The following is a 20,535-nucleotide window of genomic DNA, read 5'->3' on the forward strand; positions in this document are numbered from 1 at the left end:
CCCTATATTATTATGAAAACGATTTTAAAAAGATGTTTCTGTGCAATGTGCACCACTTCCTCTAGTTCAGTTACAGTATCACTTGTGTCTGTCTTTATGAGCACACACTACTATTCGACATGTTTCATGGATTGAACAAGTTGCTAATATATGCACGGTGTCAAAATACAAACATTTCTTTCCTGCAACGACATCTTAAAATGCACCATTTCTGATTTTCCTGAAAGCATTTGAGACCGAAGTCAAAACAAAGATAACATGGCGACAACATCGAGAATTGGATAATGTTCAGCAAATAACCAAAATCATGCATACTTCCTGAAATGATAAAGTTTCTGTCTGGTTTTGAACCAGGGACTTCTTACGTGTTAGGCAAACATGATAGCCACTACACTACAGAAACTACCAGCAGTTAGGCGCAGCCAATCGACCTGTCTGCAAGGTTCAACTCTGCTGTGTTGCTGCAGGTTCTCATGGTTTGACTATCCACCAGTATCTATTACAAGCCCACCAACTCCCACAACTATCTTGACTGCAGCTCTTCACACCCCACATCCTGAAAGGACTCCATCCCATTCTCTTCATTCTTTCACCTCCGCTGCATCTGTTCTGATCTTACCACTTTCCTAAATAGCGTTGCAGATATGTCTTTCTTCTTCACCAGTTGTGGTTTTCCACCCACTGTTGTTGACAGGGCTCTTGCCCCTGTCCACCCATCCCCCGAGCCACTGCTCTCACTCCCTCCCCTTCCTCTCAGAACCAGGACAAGGTTCCCCTTGTCTTCACTTTTCACCCAACCAGCCTCCGCATTCAAAGGATCATCTGCTGCCATTGCTGCCAATTCCAGCATGATGCCACTACCCAACACATCTTCCCCTCAGCCCCCCGCCCACTTCCCAGCATTCCACAAGGATCGTTCTCTCTGGGATACCCTGGTTCATGCCTCCATCCAACCAACATCCTATCCTCTACCCATGGCACCTTCCCATGCCATCGTAGAAGGTGCAACACCTGCCGCTTTATCTCCTCCCTATTCACTTCCCGGGTTCTAAACACCCCTTTCAAGTGAGGCAGCGCTTCACATGCACCTTCTTCAACCTGGTCTATTCAATTCGCTGCTGCCAATCCAGTCTACTCTACATCGGAGAGACCAAACACAAATTGGGTGACCACTTTGTTGAAAACCTTCAGTCCATCTGCAAGCAGGACCCAGACCTTCCTGTCACTTGCCCCTTCAAAACACCACCCTGCTCTCCTGCCCACATGTCCGTCCTTGGCCTTTTCCAATGTTCTCGTGAACCCCAATGCAAATTGGAGGAACAGAACCTCATCTTCCGATTGGGCACTTTACAGCCTTCCAGACTGAATATTGAGTTCAACAACTTCAGACCATGATTCTCCCCTCCACCTTCACCCCATTTCCATTTATTTTATTTCATTTTGTTTCTTCTTTTCATCTCATTCATCCATTTTATCATATTTCTTTCTCACTTCCATTTTTCAACTTCTTCATCCCTGCTCTCCTTCTCGCCCACACCCGCCCCCTCCCCCCCACCAACTCCCCCTCCCCCCCTCCATTCAGGGCAAACCATCTGTACCTCTGCTCTACCATTCTGATTAACACTTTTCACACCTCTCTCAGCCTTCTGCATTCTCCTTTTCATTCCCCTTGTCCAATTACAGCACCCCCCCCTTCCACCCTCATAATATAAATCTTGTCTGATTTTCTTTGCCCTTAGCTCTGATGAAGGGTCATCCAAACTCGAAACGTTGGCGAGTTACTCAATATTTGTTTCGTTTTCAATATTAAATATGAATCCATGTATTTAATACATACATCTTCATTCTGAGTTGAATATCTCGGGAATATGCAACATTGCATTGCAAACATTACTGACCAATAAAAGAAATCGAGTTACTGGGTAATACACATTCCATGGTGCTTATTTGAGACCGTCAGCTTTTAAACAATATCAAACATCCTAAAAGGGAAAAGATTTAATAATGATTTGCTAGTTATACTTGATCCCTCTTTATTCTGCATGTGAAACATTCTGGCGCCTAAATCCCGCTCATCTATAGAAAAGTCCAGCAGATCTACACTGAGTTTCGATTTACTCATCTCCCTGAGTGATTTTTCCCCATTTCTTTATAATGAAGAACAATTTTTAAAATATGCTTCCGGGAAATGTGCGCCATTTCCTCTCGTTCAGTTACAGTTTCACTTGTGTCTGTCTTTATGAGCACACACGACTATGACACATGTTTCAGATGATGATTAACTATGTTCGTCTGCACTTGTAAAACCATTATATTCTGTTATGGACTGAACAAGTTGCTAATATGCGCACAGTGTCAAAATACACACATTTATTTCCTAACCTAACCGCACATCTTTGGACTGTGGGAGGAAACCGGAGCACCCGGAGGAAACCCACGCAGACACGAGGAGAATGTGCAAACTCCACACAGACAGTGACCCGAGCCGGGAATCGAACCCAGGACCCTGGAGCTGTGAAGCAGCAGTGCTAACCACTGTGCTACCGTGCCGCGGGGCACACTACAGAACGTGATAACCACTACACTACAGAAACAACTGATAGCATAGCGGGGCGGCACGGTAGCACAGTGGTTAGCACTGCTGCTTCACAGCTCCAGGGTCCTGGGTTCAATTCCCGGCTCGGGTCACTGTCTGTGTGGAGTTTGCACATTCTCCTCGTGTCTGCGTGGGTTTCCTCCGGGTGCTCCGGTTTCCTCCCACAGTCCAAAGATGTGCGGGTTAGGTTGATTGGCCAGGTTAAAAATTGCCCCTTAGAGTCCTGAGATGCGTAGGTTGGAGGGATTAGCGGGTAAATATGTGGGGGTAGGGCCTGGGTGGGATTGTGGTCGGTGCAGACTCGATGGGCCGAATGGCCTCCTTCTGCACTGTAGGGATTCTATGATTTCCTCATTGCGTCTTAAAACACAGCATTTCTGATTTTGCTGAAAGCATTTGTGGCCGAGTTCAGAGCAAAGACAACATGATTACAACATGGAGAATCGGACAATGTTCAGCAACAACTACCATGCAAAACTTCCCTCACGCTAAATGAAGAACTATAATTAATGTTTCTGCCCGGTTTCGAACCGGGGACTTTTCGCGTGTGAGGCGAACGTGATAACCACTACACTACAGAAACAACTGATAGCATAGCGCCGCCAATTGGCCTGGCCACAATGTTCAACTCGACTGTGTTGCTGCAGGTTTGAATGGTTATACTGAGAGCCCATGTCACTCAATACAAGACAAAAACCGTTTCTTTCAACCTGATTTCTCAACTTATCTTGAACTTCAACCTTTAAAAGCGGTCATCCGGCAAATATCTAAGGGAGCAATGATTTCTGCTCAATCATTAATGCATCATTCTCATTTTCCTTCGAATAATTTCAACCAGTTCTACCCAGTATTTTTTCGTTGTTCAATGTTTAATATTAATATATTATTATTAATTACATATCTCCTCATTCTGAATGAAATATCTCCGAAGTAGACAATATTGAATTGCAAACATGAATCGAGTCACATGTCACGGTGCTTAATTGAGATTGACCACAATCAGCTTTTAAACAAAATCAAATATCTTTCAAGGGAATAGATTTAAGAATGACTTGTTAGTTATACTTGATCCCTCTTTATTCTGTGTGTGAAACACTCAGACGTCTAAATTCCACTCAGCTGCAGGAAAGTCCAGTAGATCCGCACTAATTCTCGATTTCCTCAACTGTCTGAGTGGTTTTCCCTATTTCTTTACTCTGAAGAACGATGTTAAAATAATGGTTCCGCGCAATGTGCGTCATTTCCTCTAGTTCAGTTACAGTTTCACTTGTGTCTGCCTTTTTGAGCACACAATACTATTAGACATGGTTCAGATGATGATTCACTTTGTTAGTCTGCATCAACAAAGCCATTAAATTCTGTTGTGGACTGAATGAGTTGCTGATATGTCCACGGTGTCAAAACAGGAACATCTATTTCCTCTCATTGCATCATAAAAATACAAGATCTCTGATTTTGCTGAAAGATTTTGAGGCCGAGGTCAGAGCAAAAATAACATGGCTTTAATATTGAGTTTCGGATAATGTTCAGCAATAAATTTCAATCATGTAAACTTGCCTCACCTTAACGAACAAATTTTAATAATATTTCGGCATGGTTTTGAACGAGGGATTTTCCGTGTGTGAGGCGAATGCAACCACCATTACACTACAGAAACTGCTGGCGTCCGTAGGACCCAATGGGACTCTCTGGAAATGTTGCAACACTCGTTGGGACTGCTGTAGACATATTGATCCAAGAATGACTTTGATTTGATTTGATTTATTATTGTCACATGTATTAACGTACAGTGAAAAGTATTGTTTCTTGCGCGCTATACAGACAAAACATACCGTTCATAGAGAAGGAAGTGAGAGTGTGCACTTTGCATTGTCACAGTCATAGCTAGGGTATAGAGAAAGATCAACTTAACGCAAGGTAAATCCATTCAAAAGTCTGACAGCAGCAGGGAAGAAGCTATTCTTGAGTCGGTTGGTACGTGACCTCAGACTTTTGTATCTTTTTCCCGAAGGAAGAAGGTGAAAGAGAATGTCCGGGGACGTGGGGTCCTTAATTATGCTGGCTGCTTTGCCGAGGCAGCGGGAAGTATAGACAGAGTCAATGGATGGGAGGCTGGTTTGTGTGATGGATTGGGCACAATCACGACCTTTTGTAGTTCCTTGCAGTCTTGGGCAGAGCAGGAGCCATAGCAAGCTGTGATACAACCAGAAAGAATGCTTTCTATGGTACATCTGTAAAAGTTGGTGAGAGTCGTAGCTGATGTGCAAAATTTCCTTCGTCTTCTGAGGACGTGGAGGTGTTGGTGGGCTTTCTTAACTATAGTGTCGTCATGGGGGGACCAGGACAGATAGTTGGTGATCCGGACACCTAAAAACATGAAGCTCCCGACCCTTTCTACTTCGTCCCTGTTGATATAGACAGGGACATGTTCTCCTTTACGCTTCCTGAAGTCGATGACAATCTCCATCATTTAGTTGACATTGAGGGAGAGATTATTGTTGCTGCACCAGTTCACCAGATTCTTTACCTCATTCCTGTACTCTTTCTCATCATTGTTTGAGATCCGACCCACTACGGTGGCATCGTCAGCAAACTTGAAAATCGAATTGGAGGGGAATTTGGCCACACAGTCATAGGTATATAAGGAGTATAGTAGGGGGCTGAGAACACAGCATTGTGGGGCACCGGTGTTGAGGATGATTGTGGAGGAGGTGTTGTTGCCTATCTTTACAGATTATGGTCTGTGAGTTAGGAAGTTCAGGATCCAGTCACAGAGGAGGTGCCGAGGTCCAGGTCACGGAGTTTGGAGATGAGTTTCGTGGTTTAATAGTGTTGAAGGCTGAGCTATAGTCAATAAATATGACTGTGTCCTTGTTATCTAGGTGATCCAGGGTTGAGTGCAAGGCCAGGGAAATGCCGTCTGCTGTGGACCTGTTGCGCCGATAGGCAACTGTAGTGGATCCAGGTAGTCCGGGAGGCTGCAATTGATTCGTGCCATGACACACCTTTCAAAGCACTTCATAATGATGGATGTCAGAGCCACCGGCCAATAGTCATTAAGGCATGCTGCTTGATTTTTCTTAGGTACCGGGATGATGGGCGTCTTCTTGAAGCAGAGAGGGACTTCAGATTGTTGCAATGATTGAATATGGTTGACAATGGCAGAGAACAATAAGAGGCCCTTCGACCCACCATGCCTCTGCCAGTTATTTTATGACGAGTTACCAAACTGACGTGTTGGTGCGGGCTTGGTGGGCCGAAGGGCCTGTTCCTGTGCTGCACTGTTCTTTGTTCTCATTTCAATTTCCTCCTCTCATTCCATGAAGCTGATTTTTCTCCCTTTCAAGTCATTGTCCAATCCCCATTGGAAGAAGGCGTTTCTGTGGAATCCATGTACAGTTTGCTTTAGGTAACAACGTTTCACTGACCCAATGGCATGAAGTATTGGATATAGCTTCCCAATATAGTTTTCAACGTAAGCATATATTTATTTATGCAATTGATTTCAAATGGAATTTACAAAACGGGTTTAATCGGATAAAGCATCTCCTCATTATTTCTGAATTATATATGATATTAACTCCACAACTTTCCACAGAGTGTGGAATATAACAGAGGAGAATTAATCACCTATACCTGAAGCAGTCTCCTTGTGTTGTCCTCCTGTGTCCCAAACATCCGATCTGGCAACCTCGAGAATGGGTGGGGAATCTATCTTACCTACAGCGACCTCACACGGGATGGCACGGTGGCACAGTGGCACACTGCTGCCTCACAGCGCCAGGGATTCGGGTTCGATTCCTGGCTTGGGTCTGAGGAGTTTGCACGTTCTTCCTGTGTCTGTGTGGATTTGCTCCAGTTTCTTCCCACAGTCTGAAAGACATGCTGGTTAGGTGCATTGCCATGCTAAATTTCTCCCTTAGTGTACCCGAACAGGCGGCGGAGTATGGTGACTAGGGGATTTTCACAGTAACTTCATTGCAGTATTAATGTAATCCTACTTGTGACATTAATAAATAAACTTTTAACATGATATGTGTTTGGCTGTTAAAATAAATACATCCATTATTGCTTATTCTCCAAAAGTGTCCACTGTTGAGTCATCAATTAATGATCACCATTGATGAGAAATAGATTTCTGGCTGTTCCTGTTGTTAAAATGGGCAGTTCCATCGCAATGAATATCTAACACGATATTGCCGCACTGACATGACCCTCGGGAATTCCAGTTCAGTAAGTTACTCTGGAGCTAGTGGGTTTTTGAGATTGTCAATGAGTGCACTTCTCTTGAGTGTGTCAGTGGCTGTGTTAATCTGTTTGTTTATCTTCCTCAGTGATTGTCTGTGTGTCTATGTTTGAGTCGGTCAGTTTGAGAATCGATCACTGTGTTTACTTATCCCTGTGTCTATGCTTTTGTTGATTCTGTGCGGTATACGAGGCTTCTAGTGAACACGGAGTTGGAGTTATTCGTGTATTTTCATAGTTAGCAACTCAGACTAATGTGTCAGAAATCTACAGAATAATTCTGGATTTATAACGAGGGACGTTAGAATTGATGTCAGTGTCTGGGCATGTATCTATATGGTTATATATCCTTACACGTGTTGGTCTTTGCACGTGGCCGTGTGTGTATCTGCTCTCCCCGTGTCTGTGTGGGTTTCCTCGGCTGCTCCGGTTTCCTCCCACGGTCCAAAGATGTGCAGGTTAGTTTGATTGGCTATGCTAAATTGACCGTAGTATCAGGAGGATTAGAGGAGTAAATGTATGAGGTTACGGGAATAGGGCCTGGGAGGCTTGTGATCGGTACAGATCGGTGGGCCGAATGGCATTTTTCTGTTCTGTACAAATTCTATGATTCTATTATCTAGATATGTGTCAGTCTTTGCAGGTGACCGTGTGTGTATCTGTTTCCAATATGCGGCATTGCTGTCCACGGAAGGGCGCTCTCTGATCACTTATGAAAAATCACGATTCCCTTCTCGAGGAAGCGACTGTTTGAAGATGTAAAAATGGGCGGAGAGACGGAGTCACTTTCGACCTCATACCATTCCACTGACTGTTTCAACTTCTCCGTTTCTAGGTCTTATGCAGACAGTGATCACTGCCTCTGTTTCTGGTGTTCAGACTGGAACTATGGGGGTGAAGCTCTGTCTGTCTCTGGTTATTGTCCTGATAATAAGTTAACAACACCAGGTTAAAGTCCAACAGGTTTATTTGGTAGCAAAAGCCACACCTTTTCTCAGCCACAAAAGCTACCAAATAAACCTGTTGGACTTTAACCTGGTGTTGTTAAACTTCTTACTGTGTTTACCCCAGTCCAACGCCGGCATCTCCACATATTGTCCTGATCACAGGGCGGCCATTTTGAACCTTTGAATGAAATCCGCCAATCACCATATTCATTGCCCATTTCCATCTCTCGGCCATTATTCCGCTGTTGTTAGTCCTTCTAACACGCTGCGTGTCTGTTGTCTATTTTCAGAGATGAGTAACGGTGATCCCAGTGCCGGATTTAGGCTAAATAAGCTACAGCTTAGGGCCTCACAATCCGCAGGGGCCTCACAAAATTTCAGAAGGTTTACAATGAAGGGAACATTTAAGAGCAGATACCAGAAAAGAAAAAGAAAGCACCAGCTTGAAGAGCAACTCAAAAAATTACCAAACGTTGACAGTTACTTTACTCCAGAAACAGATAAGGATCGACAAACCCAAGGTGATCACCAAAGTCCAAAACAACCACAGCCCAGTGCCTCTGCTACTGAGACAACAGAGTCTGGAATCTCAGCTGAGGAAAACACTGGAAGTGATGCAAATGTGAACGTTGCAGAGCCGACATCCACAGTTGAAACAACAAAATTCACGAAACCCAATGTTTACAGGAAAGTGCAGCAGATCCGCACTGAGTCTCGATTCCCTCATCTGTCTGACTGGCTTTTCCTGTTTCTCAGTGATGAAAAACGATTTAAAAATAGATCTTCTGTGAAATGTGCGCCACTAGCTCTCGTTCACTTGCAGTATGACTTGTATCTGTCTTTTTGAGCACACACTACTGTCAGATTTTCAGATGCTGATTAACCATATTAGTCTGCACCTATAAACCCATTAAATTCTGCTGTAGACTGAACGGGATGCGAATATGTGCTGGTGTCAAAATCGAAATTTCCTGTCAGTGCGTCAAAAAAAGCGTTTCTTATTTCACAGAAAGCATTTAAGGGTGATGCCAGCATGTCTTTCAGACTGTGGGAGGAGACCGGAGCACCCGGAGGAAACCAATGCAGGCACGGGGAGAAGTGGCAGACTCCGCGCAAACAGTGATCCAAACTGGGAATCAAACCTGGGACCCTGGTGCCTTGAGGCAGCAGTCTTAACTGCTGTGCCGCCATATGTTTCTGCTTGGTTTCGAACCGGCGACTTTCCACGTGTTAGGCGAATGTGATAACCACTGCACCTCAGAAACAGCTTAATGATAACATGCCTTTCACATCGAGGCTCGGATAATGATGAGCAACGAACTGAAAACTCGCAATTTTCCCTTCCACGACATGAGGAAGATTAATGAGTGTTTCTGCCTGGTTTCGAACCAGGGACGTTTCGGGTGTTAGGCGACCGTGATAACCACTACACTACAGAAACAGCTTGAAGCGCACTGCAACAAATCTGCCTGTCTGCAATGTTCAACTACGCTGTGATGCTGCAGGTTCCGATGGTTAGGCTGAGAGCCCATGTCACTGAATTCAGGAAGATAACCGTCACTTTCAATCTGATTCTGCGACTTATCCCGAACATCAAAATTCAAAATCGTTCTTCTGGCAAATATCTAAGTGAGCAATGATTTCTGCCCATTCGTTAATGCATTATTTTCATCTTTCTTCGAATAATCTCAATCAATTGTGCTCAGTAATAAAAGCAAATTACTGTGGATGAGAAAAGCGAAAATGCTGCAAAATCTCCCAATGTCTGACAGCACCTGTAAGGAGTGAAAAGGGCGGACGTTTCGAGTCCAGATGGCACTTTATCAAAGCTTATTGTACAATTGTACTCAGTATTTGTTTCACTATTTAGTATCAATGCACTATTTAACACATATGTCTTCATTATGAATTGAATATCTCTGAAATTGAACATCACTGAATTGCAAACATAACTGACCAACAGAACGAATCGAATCACCGGGTAATACAGATCACAAATTTGAGATTGACTATCGTCAGATTTTAAACAAAGTCAACGACATTGAAATGGAGAAAAATCAAGAATGATCTATTCGTGACACTTGAGCCTTTTTAATTCTGGGCGTGAAACATTTGGGCGCATAGCTTCCGGACCTTTACCGGAAAGTCCAGTAGATCCGCACTGAGCCTCGATTCCCTCATCTGTCTGAGTGGCTTTTCCTGTTTCTCAGTGATGAAAAACGATTTAAAAATAGATCTTGTGTGAAATGTGCGCCATTTCCTCTAGTTCACTTGCAGTATGACTTGTATCTGTCTTTTTGAGCACACACTGCTGTCAGATATTTCAGATGGTGATTAACCATATTAGTCTGCACCTATAAACCCATTAAATTCTGCTGTAGACTGAACGAGACGCGAATAAGTGCTCGGTGTCAAAATCGAAATTTCCTGTCAGTGCGTCAAAAAAAGCGTTTCTTATTCCACAAAAAGCATTTGAGGGTGATGCCAGCATGTCTTTCAGACTGTGGGAGGAGAGCGGCGCACCCGGAGGAAACGCATGCAGGCACGGGGAGAAGATGCAGACTCTGCGCAGACAGTGATCCAAACCGGGAACCGAACCTGCGACCCTGGCGCCGTGAGGCAGCAGTCTCAACTGCCGTGCCACTGTGCAACCCTATGTTTCTGCCTGGTTTCGAACCGGCGACTTTCCACGTGTTAGGCGAATGTGATAACCACGACACCACACAAACAGCTTAATGATAACATGCCTTTCACATCGAGGCTCGGATAATGATGAGCAACGAACTGAAAACAAGCAATTTTCCCTTCCACGACATGAGGAAGCTTAATGAATGTTTCTGCCTGGTTTCGAACCAGGGACCTTTCGCGTGTTAGGCGACCGTGATAACCACTACACTAGAGAAACAGCTTGAATAGCAGTGGAGCAAATCTGCCTGTCTGCAATGTTCAACTACGCTGTGTTGCTGCAGGTTCCGATGGTGAGACAGAGAGCCCATTGTCACTGAATTCAGGAAGATAACCGTCACTTTCAATCTGATTGTGCGACTTATCCCGAACATCAAAATTCAAAACCGTTCTACGGCAAATATCTAAGGGAGCAATGATTTCTGCCCATTCGTTAATGCATCCTTTTCATTTTTCTTCGAATAATCTCAGTCAATTGTACTCAGTAATAAAAGCAAATTACTGCGGATGACAAAAGAGAAAATGCTGCAAAATCTCCCATTGTCTGGCAGCACCTGTAAGGAGTGAAAAGGGCGGACGTTTCGAGTCCAGATGACACTTTATCAAAGCTTATTGTACAATTGTACACAGTATTTGTTTCAATATTTAATATCAATGCGATATTTAACATATATGTCTTCATTATGAATTGAATATCTCTGAAATTGAACATCACTGAATTGCAAACAAAACTGCCCAACAGAACGAATCGAATCACCGGGAAATACAGATCGCAAATTTGAGATTGACTATCGTCAGCTTTTAAACAAAGTCAACTGCATTTAAATGGAGAAAAATCAAGAATTATCTGTTCGTGACACTTGAGCCTTTTTAATTATGGGCCTGAAACATTTAGGCGCATAACTTCCGGACCTTTACCGGAAAGTCCAGTAGATCCGCGCTGAGCCTCGATTCCCTCATCTGTCTGAGTGGCTTTTCCTGTTTCTCAGTGATGAAAAACGATTTAAAAATAGATCTTGTGTGAAATGTGCGTCATTTCCTCTAGTTCACTTGCAGTATGACTTGTGTCTGTCTTTTTGAGCACACACTACTGTCAGATATTTCAGATGCTGATGAACCATATTAGTCTGCACCTATAAACCCATTAAATTCTGCTGTAGACTGAACGAGATGCGAATAAGTGCTGGTGCCAAAATCGAAATTTCCTGTCAGTGCGTCAAAAAAAACGTTTCTTATTTCACAGAAAGCATTTGAGGGTGACGCCAGCATGTCTTTCAGACTGTGGGAGGAGACCGGCGCACCTGGAGGAAACGCATGCAGACACGGCGAGAAGATGCAGACTCTGCGCAGACAGTGATCCAAACTGGGAATAGAACCTGGGACCCTGGCGCCTTGAGGCAGCAGTCTTAACTGCTGTGCCACTGTGCTACCCTATGTTTCTGCCTGGTTCCGAACCGGTGACTTTCCACGTGTTAGGCGAATGTGATAACCACGACACCACAGAAACAGCTTAATGATAACATGCCTTTCACATCGAGGCTCGGATAATGATGAGCAACGAACTGAAAACAAGCAATTTTCCCTTCCACGACATGAGGAAGCTTAATGAATGTTTCTGCCTGGTTTCGAACCAGGGACCTTTCGCGTGTGAGGCGACCGTGATAACCACTACACTAGAGAAACAGCTTGAATAGCCGTGGAGCAAATCTGCCTGTCTGCAATGTTCAACTACGCTGTGTTGCTGCAGGTTCCGATGGTTAGACAGAGAGCCCATTGTCACTGAATTCAGGAAGATAACCGTCACTTTCAACCTGATTGTGCGACTTATCCCGAACATCAAAATTCAAAACCGTTCTTCGGCAAATATCTAAGGGAGCAATGATTTCTGCCCATTCGTTAATGCATCCTTTTCATTTTTCTTTGAATCATCTCAATCAATTGTACTCAGTAATAAAAGCAAATTACTGCGGATGACAAAAGAGAAAATGCTGCAAAATCTCCCAATGTCTGGCAGCACCTGTAAGGAGTGAAAAGGGCGGATGTTTCGAATCCAGATGGCACTTTATCAAAGCTCATTGTACAATTGTACACAGTATTTCTTTCAAAATTTAACATCCATGCCTTATTTAACACATATGTCTTCATTATGAATTGAATATCTCTGAAACTGAACATCACTGAATTGCAAACATAACTGCCCAACAGGACGAAGCGAATCACCGGGAAATACAGATCGCAAATTTGAGATTGACTCTGGTCAGCTTTTCAACAAAGTCAACTGCATTTAAATGGAGGAGAATCAAGAATGATCTGTTCATGACATTTGAGCCTGTTTTATTACGGGCGTGAAACATTCAGGCGCATAAATTCCGGCCGATTACAGGAAAGTCCAGTAGATCCGCACTGAGTCTCGATTCCCTCATCTGTCTGAGTGGCTTTTCCTATTTCTCAGTGATGAAAACGATTTTAAAAAGATTCTTCTGTGAAATGTGCGCCATTTCCTCGAGTTCACTTACAGTATGACTTGTATCTGTCTTTTTGAGCACACACTACTGTCAGATATTTCAGATGGCGATTAACCATATTAGTCTGCACCTATAAACCCATTAAATTCTGTTGTAGACTGAACGAGATGCGAATAAGTGTTCGGTGTCAAAATCGAATGTTCCTGTCAGTGCGTCAAAAAAAAGCGTTTCTTATTTCACAGAAAGCATTTGAGGGTGACGTCAGAGCAATGATAACATGCCGTTAACATCGAGGCTCGGATAATGATTAGGAACAAACAAAAATCAATCAATATTCCCTTACGCGACATGAGGAAGCTCAATGAGTGTTTCGGCCTGGTCTCGAACCAGGGACCTTTCGCGTGTTAGGCGAATGTGATAACTACTACACTACAGAAACAGCTGTAATTGCACTGGAGCAAATCTGCCTGTCTGCAATGTTCAACTACGCTGTGATGCTGCAGGTTCGGATGGTGAGACTGAGAGCCCATGTCACTGAATTCAGGAAGATAACCGTCACTTTCAATCTGATTGTGCGACTTATCCCGAACATAAAAATTCAAAACCGTTCTTCTGGCAAATATCTAAGGGAGCAATGATTTCTGCTCATTCGTTAATGCATCATCTTCATCTTTCTTCGAATCATCTCAATCAATTGTACTCAGTAATAAAAGCAAATTACTGCGGATGAGAAAAGAGAAAATGCTGCAAAATCTCCCAATGTCTGGCAGCACCTGTAAGGAGTGAAAAGGGCGGACGTTTCGAGTCCAGATGACACTTTATCAAAGCTTATTGTACAATTGTACACAGTATTTGTTTCAATATTTAATATCAATGCGTTATTTAACATATATGTCTTCATTATGAATTGAATATCTCTGAAATTGAACATCACCGAATTGCAAACAAAACTGCCCAACAGAACGAATCGAATCACCGGGAAACACAGATCGCAAATTTGAGATTGACTATCGTCAGCTTTTAAACAAAGTCAACTGCATTTAAATGGAGAAAAATCAAGAATTATCTGTTCGTGACACTTGAGCCTTTTTAATTATGGGCCTGAAACATTTAGGCGCATAACTTCCGGACCTTTACCGGAAAGTCCAGTAGATCCGCACTGAGCCTCGATTCCCTCATCTGTCTGAGTGGCTTTTCCTGTTTCTCAGTGATGAAAAACGATTTAAAAATAGATCTTGTATGAAATGTGCGTCATTTCCTCTAGTTCACTTGCAGTATGACTTGTATCTGTCTTTTTGAGCACACACTACTGTCTGATATTTCAGATGCTGATTAACCATGTTAGTCTGCACCTATAAACCCATTAATTTCTGCTGTAGACTGAACGAGATGCGAATAAGTGCTGGTGTCAAAATCGAAATTTCCTGTCAGTGCGTCAAAAAAAACGTTTCTTATTTCACAGAAAGCATTTGAGGGTGATGCCAGCATGTCTTTCAGACTGTGGGAGGAGACCGGCGCACCCGGAGGAAACCCATGCAGACACGGGGAGAAGATGCAGACTCCGCGCAGACAGTGATCCAAACTGGGAATAGAACCTGGGACCCTGGCGCCTTGAGGCAGCAGTCTTAACTGCTGTGCCACTGTGCTACCCCATGTTTCTGCCTGGTTTCGAACCGGCGACTTTCCGCTTGTTTGGCGAATGTGATAACCACGACACCACAGAAACAGTTTAATGATAACATGCCTTTCACATCGAGGATCGGATAATGATGAGCAACGAACTGAAAACAAGCAATTTTCCCTTCCACGACATGAGGAAGCTTAATGAATGTTTCTGCCTGGTTTCGAACCAGGGACCTTTCGCGTGTTAGGCGAACGTGATAACCACTACACTACAGAAACAGCTTGAATAGCAGTGGAGCAAATCTGCCTGTCTGCAATGTTCAACTACGCTGTGTTGCTGCAGGTTCCGATGGTTAGACTGAGAGCCCATTGTCACTGAATTCAGGAAGATAACCGTCACTTTCAATCTGATTGTGCGACTTATCCCGAACATCAAAATTCAAAACCGTTCTTCGGCAAATATCTAAGGGAGCAATGATTTCTGCTCATTCGTTAATGCATCATCTTCATCTTTCTTCGAATCATCTCAATCAATTGTACTCAGTAATAAAAGCAAATGACTGCGGATGAGAAAAGAGAAAATGCTGCAAAATCTCCCAATGTCTGACAGTACCTGTAAGGAGTGAAAAGGGTGGACGTTTCGAGTCCAGATGACACTTTATCAAAGCTTATTGTACAATTGTACACAGTATTTGTTTCAATATTTAATATCAATGCGTTATTTAACATATATGTCTTCATTATGAATTGAATATCTCTGAAATTGAACATCACTGAATTGCAAACAAAACTGCCCAACAGAACGAATCGAATCACCGGGAAATACAGATCGCAAATTTGAGATTGACTATCGTCAGCTTTTAAACAAAGTCAACTGCATTTAAATGGAGAAAAATCAAGAATTATCTGTTCGTGACACTTGAGCCTTTTTAATTATGGGCCTGAAACATTTAGGCGCATAACTTCCGGACCTTTACCGGAAAGTCCAGTAGATCCGCACTGAGCCTCGATTCCCTCATCTGTCTGAGTGGCTTTTCCTATTTCTCAGTGATGAAAAACGATTTAAAAATAGATCTTGTGTGAAATGTGCGTCATTACCTCTAGTTCACTTGCAGTATGACTTGTATCTGTCTTTTTGAGCACACACTGCTGTCAGATATTTCAGATGGTGATTAACCATATTAGTCTGCACCTATAAACCCATTAAATTCTGCTGTAGACTGAACGAGACGCGAATAAGTGCTCGGTGTCAAAATCGAAATTTCCTGTCAGTGCGTCAAAAAAAGCGTTTCTTATTCCACAGAAAGCATTTGAGGGTGATGCCAGCATGTCTTTCAGACTGTGGGAGGAAACCGGAGCACCCGGAGGAAACGCATGCAGGCACGGGGAGAAGATGCAGACTCTGCGCAGACAGTGATCCAAACCGGGAACCGAACCTGGGACCCTGGCGCCTTGAGGCAGCAGTCTTAACTGCTGTGCCACTGTGCTACCCTATGTTTCTGCCTGGTTTCGAACCGGCGACTTTCCGCTTGTTAGGCGAATGTGATAACCACGACACCACAGAAACAGTTTAATGATAACATGCCTTTCACATCGAGGATCGGATAATGATGAGCAACGAACTGAAAACAAGCAATTTTCCCTTCCACGACATGAGGAAGCTTAATGAATGTTTCTGCCTGGTTTCGAACCAGGGACCTTTCGCGTGTTAAGCGAACGCGATAACCACTACACTACAGAAACAGCTTGAATAGCAGTGGAGCAAATCTGCCTGTCTGCAATGTTCAACTACGCTGTGTTGCTGCAGGTTCCGATGGTGAGACAGAGAGCCCATTGTCACTGAATTCAGGAAGATAACCGTCACTTTCAATCTGATTGTGCGACTTATCCCGAACATCAAAATTCAAAACCGTTCTTCGGCAAATATCTAAGGGAGCAATGATTTCTGCCCATTCGTTAATGCATCCTTTTCATTTTTCTTCGAATCATCTCAGTCAATTGTACTCAGTAATAAAAGCAAATTACTGCGGATGACAAAAGAGAAAATGCTGCAAAATCTCCCAATGTCTGGCAGCACCTGTAAGGAGTGAAAAGGGCGGATGTTTCGAATCCAGATGGCACTTTATCAAAGCTCATTGTACAATTGTACACAGTATTTCTTTCAATATTTAACATCCATGCCTTATTTAACACATATGTCTTCATTATGAATTGAATATCTCTGAAACTGAACATCACTGAATTGCAAACATAACTGACCAACAGGACAAAGCGAATCACCGGGAAATACAGATCGCAAATTTGAGATTGACTCTGGTCAGCTTTTCAACAAAGTCAACTGCATTTAAATGGAGGAGAATCAAGAATGATCTGTTCATGACAGTTGAGCCTTTTTTATTACGGGCGTGAAACATTCAGGCGCATAAATTCCGGCCGATTACAAGAAAGTCCAGTAGATCCGCACTGAGTCTCGATTCCCTCATCTGTCTGAGTGGCTTTTCCTATTTCTCAGTGATGAAAACGATTTTAAAAAGATTCTTCTGTGAAATGTGCGCCATTTCCTCGAGTTCACTTACAGTATGACTTGTATCTGTCTTTTTGAGCACACACTACTGTCAGATATTTCAGATGGCGATTAACCATATTAGTCTGCACCTATAAACCCATTAAATTCTGTTGTAGACTGAACGAGATGCGAATAAGTGTTCGGTGTCAAAATCGAATTTTCCTGTCAGTGCGTCAAAAAAAAGTGTTTCTTATTTCACAGAAAGCATTTGAGGGTGACGTCAGAGCAATGATAACATGCCGTTAACATCGAGGCTCGGATAATGATTAGGAACAAACAAAAATCAATCAATTTTCCCTTACGCGACATGAGGAAGCTCAATGAGTGTTTCGGCCTGGTCTCGAACCAGGGACCTTTCGCGTGTTAGGCGAATGTGATAACCACTACACTACAGAAACAGCTGTAATAGCACTGGAGCAAATCTGCCTGTCTGCAATGTTCAACTACGCTGTGATGCTGCAGGTTCCGATGGTGAGACTGAGAGCCCATGTCACTGAATTCAGGAAGATAACCGTTACTTTCAATCTGATTGTGCGACTTATCCCGAACATCAAAATTCAAAATCCTTCTTCTGGCAAATATCTAAGGGAGCAATGATTTCTGCTCATTCGTTAATGCATCATCTTCATCTTTCTTCGAATCATCTCAATCAATTGTACTCAGTAATAAAAGCAAATTACTGCGGATGAGAAAAGAGAAAATGCTGCAAAATCTCCCAATGTCTGGCAGCACCTGTAAGGAATGAAAAGGGTGGACGTTTCGAGTCCAGATGACACTTTATCAAAGCTTATTGTACAATTGTACACAGTATTTGTTTCAATATTTAATATCAATGCGATATTTAACATATATGTCTTCATTATGAATTGAATATCTCTGAAATTGAACATCACTGAATTGCAAACAAAACTGCCCAACAGAACGAATCGAATCACCGGGAAATACAGATCGCAAATTTGAGATTGACTATCGTCAGCTTTTAAACAAAGTCAACAGCATTTAAATGGAGAAAAATCAAGAATTATCTGTTCGTGACACTTGAGCCTTTTTAATTATGGGCCTGAAACATTTAGGCGCATAACTTCCGGACCTTTACCGGAAAGTCCAGTAGATCCGCACTGAGCCTCGATTCCCTCCTCTGTCTGAGTGGCTTTTCCTGTTTCTCAGTGATGAAAAACGATTTAAAAATAGATCTTGTGTGAAATGTGCGTCATTTCCTCTAGTTCACTTGCAGTATGACTTGTATCTGTCTTTTTGAGCACACACTGCTGTCAGATATTTCAGATGGTGATTAACCATATTAGTCTGCACCTATAAACCCATTAAATTCTGCTGTAGACTGAACGAGACGCGAATAAGTGCTCGGTGTCAAAATCGAAATTTCCTGTCAGTGCGTCAAAAAAAGCGTTTCTTATTCCACAGAAAGCATTTGAGGGTGATGCCAGCATGTCTTTCAGACTGTGGGAGGAAACCGGAGCACCCGGAGGAAATGCATGCAGGCACGGGGAGAAGATGCAGACTCTGCGCAGACAGTGATCCAAACCGGGAACCGAACCTGGGACCCTGAGGCAGCAGTCTTAACTGCTGTGCCACTGTGCTACCCTATGTTTCTGCCTGGTTTCGAACCGGCGACTTTCCGCTTGTTAGGCGAATGTGATAACCACGACACCACAGAAACAACTTAATGATAACATGCCTTTCACATCGAGGATCGGATAATGATGAGCAACGAACTGAAAACAAGCAATTTTCCCTTCCACGACATGAGGAAGCTTAATGAATGTTTCTGCCTGGTTTCGAACCAGGGACCTTTCGCGTGTTAGGCGAACGTGATAACCACTACACTACAGAAACAGCTTGAATAGCAGTGGAGCAAATCTGCCTGTCTGCAATGTTCAACTACGCTGTGTTGCTGCAGGTTCCGATGGTTAGACAGAGAGCCCATTGTCACTGAATTCAGGAAGATAACCGTCACTTTCAATCTGATTGTGCGACTTATCCCGAACATCAAAATTCAAAACCGTTCTTCGGCAAATATCTAAGGGAGCAATGATTTCTGCCCATTCGTTAATGCATCCTTTTCATTTTTCTTCGAATCATCTCAATCAATTGTACTCAGTAATAAAAGCAAATTACTGCGGATGACAAAAGAGAAAATGCTGCAAAATCTCCCAATATCTGGCAGCACCTGTAAGGAGTGAAAAGGGCGGATGTTTCGAATCCAGATGGCACTTTATCAAAGCTCATTGTACAATTGTACACAGTATTTCTTTCAATATTTAATATCCATGCCTTATTTAACACATATGTCTTCATTATGAATTGAATATCTCTGAAACTGAACATCACTGAATTGCAAACATAACTGCCCAACAGGACGAAGCGAATCACCGGGTAATACAGACCGCAAATTTGAGATTGACTCTGGTCAGCTTTTCAACAAAGTCAACTGCATTTAAATGGAGGAGAATCAAGAATGATCTGTTCGTGACAGTTGAGCCTTTTTTATTACGGGCGTGAAACATTCAGGCGCATAAATTCCGGCCGATTACAGGAAAGTCCAGTAGATCCGCACTGAGTCTCGATTCCCTCATCTGTCTGAGTGGCTTTTCCTATTTCTCAGTGATGAAAACGATTTTTAAAAGATTCTTCTGTGAAATGTGCTCCATTTCCTCGAGTTCACTTGCAGTATGACTTGTATCTGTCTTTTTGAGCACACACTACTGTCAGATGTTTCAGATGCTGATTAACCATATTAGTCTGCACCTATAAACCCATTAAATTCTGTTGTAGACTGAACGAGATGCGAATAAGTGCTCGGTGTCAAAATCGAAATTTCCTGTCAGTGCGTCAAAAAAAGCGTTTCTTATTTCACAGAAAGCATTTGAGGGTGACGTCAGAGCAATGATAACATGCCGTTAACATCGAGGCTCGGATAATGATTAGGAACAAACAAAAATCAATCAATTTTCCCTTACGCGACATGAGGAAGCTCAATGAGTGTTTCGGCCTGGTCTCGAACCAGGGACCTTTCGCGTGTTAGGCGAATGTGATAACCACTACACTACAGAAACAGCTGTAATAGCACTGGAGCAAATCTGCCTGTCTGCAATGTTCAACTACGCTGTGATGCTGCAGGTTCCGATGGTGAGACTGAGAGCCCATGTCACTGAATTCAGGAAGATAACCGTCACTTTCAATCTGATTGTACGACTTATCCCGAACATCAAAATTCAAAATCCTTCTTCTGGCAAATATCTAAGGGAGCAATGATTTCTGCTCATTCGTTAATGCATCATCTTCATCTTTCTTCGAATCATCTCAATCAATTGTACTCAGTAATAAAAGCAAATTACTGCGGATGACAAAAGAGAAAATGCTGCAAAATCTCCCAATGTCTGGCAGCAC

At 42.9% G+C, this 20,535-nt stretch overlaps 1 protein-coding gene and 10 non-coding genes across 11 annotated transcripts in view; 1 reads left to right on the top strand and 10 right to left on the bottom strand.

The window, feature by feature from the left end:
• Positions 1-20,535, top strand: part of LOC144485143 (uncharacterized) — a 158,370-nt gene that overhangs the window by 16,356 nt on the left and 121,479 nt on the right. The gene's annotated exons all lie outside the window — the stretch shown is intronic.
• On the bottom strand, positions 3,107-3,179 carry trnav-cac (transfer RNA valine (anticodon CAC)). Its single transcript has one exon. It is a non-coding gene; the product is annotated as a tRNA-Val (tRNA).
• On the bottom strand, positions 9,157-9,229 carry trnav-aac (transfer RNA valine (anticodon AAC)). Its single transcript has one exon. It is a non-coding gene; the product is annotated as a tRNA-Val (tRNA).
• On the bottom strand, positions 10,621-10,693 carry trnav-aac (transfer RNA valine (anticodon AAC)). The gene has a single exon. It is a non-coding gene; the product is annotated as a tRNA-Val (tRNA).
• On the bottom strand, positions 12,084-12,156 carry trnav-cac (transfer RNA valine (anticodon CAC)). Its single transcript has one exon. It is a non-coding gene; the product is annotated as a tRNA-Val (tRNA).
• On the bottom strand, positions 13,305-13,377 carry trnav-aac (transfer RNA valine (anticodon AAC)). The gene has a single exon. It is a non-coding gene; the product is annotated as a tRNA-Val (tRNA).
• On the bottom strand, positions 14,768-14,840 carry trnav-aac (transfer RNA valine (anticodon AAC)). Its single transcript has one exon. It is a non-coding gene; the product is annotated as a tRNA-Val (tRNA).
• Positions 16,232-16,304, bottom strand: trnav-aac (transfer RNA valine (anticodon AAC)). The gene has a single exon. It is a non-coding gene; the product is annotated as a tRNA-Val (tRNA).
• On the bottom strand, positions 17,453-17,525 carry trnav-aac (transfer RNA valine (anticodon AAC)). Its single transcript has one exon. It is a non-coding gene; the product is annotated as a tRNA-Val (tRNA).
• On the bottom strand, positions 18,909-18,981 carry trnav-aac (transfer RNA valine (anticodon AAC)). The gene has a single exon. It is a non-coding gene; the product is annotated as a tRNA-Val (tRNA).
• trnav-aac (transfer RNA valine (anticodon AAC)) lies at positions 20,129-20,201 on the bottom strand. Its single transcript has one exon. It is a non-coding gene; the product is annotated as a tRNA-Val (tRNA).

Source organism: Mustelus asterias, unplaced genomic scaffold, assembly GCF_964213995.1.
Source record: "Mustelus asterias unplaced genomic scaffold, sMusAst1.hap1.1 HAP1_SCAFFOLD_155, whole genome shotgun sequence".
Taxonomy (NCBI): domain Eukaryota; kingdom Metazoa; phylum Chordata; class Chondrichthyes; order Carcharhiniformes; family Triakidae; genus Mustelus; species Mustelus asterias.